This window comes from Octodon degus, unplaced genomic scaffold (genome assembly GCF_000260255.1).
Source record: "Octodon degus isolate 3935 unplaced genomic scaffold, OctDeg1.0 scaffold00132, whole genome shotgun sequence".
Taxonomy (NCBI): Eukaryota; Metazoa; Chordata; class Mammalia; order Rodentia; family Octodontidae; genus Octodon; species Octodon degus.
The window spans coordinates 1,139,206-1,140,582 of NW_004524708.1; positions in this window are offsets into that span (position 1 = coordinate 1,139,206).

Sequence of the window (1,377 nt, forward strand, 5' to 3'; positions counted from 1 at the left end):
AGAGGTCAAACATGCTCACTGGAAGAAAGATAGCCTCTTTAACAAATGGTGCTGGAAATACTGGCTCTCTACATGCCGAAAAGTAAAACTTGACTCAAGTATATCACCATGCACTAAGTAAAGTCAAAATGAATTAAAGATCTAAACATTAAAGCAGAGACACTACATCTCCTGGAAGAGAAAGTAGGAGGAACTCTTTAAGACATAGGGTTAGGCAAAGTGTTCATGAACGAAAATCGAATTGCACGGGGAACACTTGAAAGAATTAATAACTGGGACCTGCTCTTACAGAGAAGTTTTTGCATGACAAAGGAAATTACCAACAAAGTGAAAAGGCAACCCACAAATTTGGAAGAAATCATGACAAATAAGTACTCAGTCAAAAGTCTGCTCTATAGAATCTATGAAGAACTAAAAATCACTAGGGCCCCAAAATTTAAAGACTATCTAGAAATGGACATCTGAGATGAACACACACTTCAGAGTATGAAATTAAAGAAGTGAATTAATATATGAATAAATGCTCCACATCACTAGCCATCCATTAAACCCAATTAAAACAACATTGAGATATCATCTCTCCCCAGACAGAATGGCTATCATAAAAAAATCACCCAACAACAAATGTTGGAGAGGCTGTGGGGGAAAAGGAACCCTTCTCCACTGCTGGTGGGAATGTAGACTTGTGCAAACATTATGGAAATCAGTGTGGAGATTCTTTAAAAATCTTGGACTGGAAACCCATTTAAACCAGCTATTCCTTTACTGGAAATTTTCCTGGAGGATCTGAAAACATATCATAGTGATATATGTGTGCCTATCTTTATATCAGCACAATTTGTTATAGCCAAATCTAGGAAACAATTAAGATGCTCATCACCTGAGGAATGAATGAAAAAGATGTGGTATTTTTATACAATGGATTATTACTCAGCTATAAGGAATGATAGACTCAAAGCCTTTATATTGAAGTGGATGCCACTTGAAGATATACTCATAAGTGAAATAAACCAGACACACGTGTGTAAATATCGTATAGTTTCCCTACTATAAGAACTCAAAAGAAGAAATACAAATAGAAAGGCATAATACAAGTAAAAGGCAAAGAAGAACTCGAGGACTAACTAATCAAGAGAGGGAATGTAGAAAAGCTAGGAAACATGACAGTGACAATCATACAGTTATATGTAGAAGATGGGCAAGGCAATAGTCCTTAGAGTCTTCAGAAAATTTTTGAATATAGCAGTTAATTGGAAAGATTCTCACCCTGACTAACTATATATACTGACACCTGTGAATTAAGCAACTGCACTGAAGATGGCAATCTGTAATAGTAGGTTCATGCTTGGAGGGCCTGCCATTCTGGTCTTCTGAATA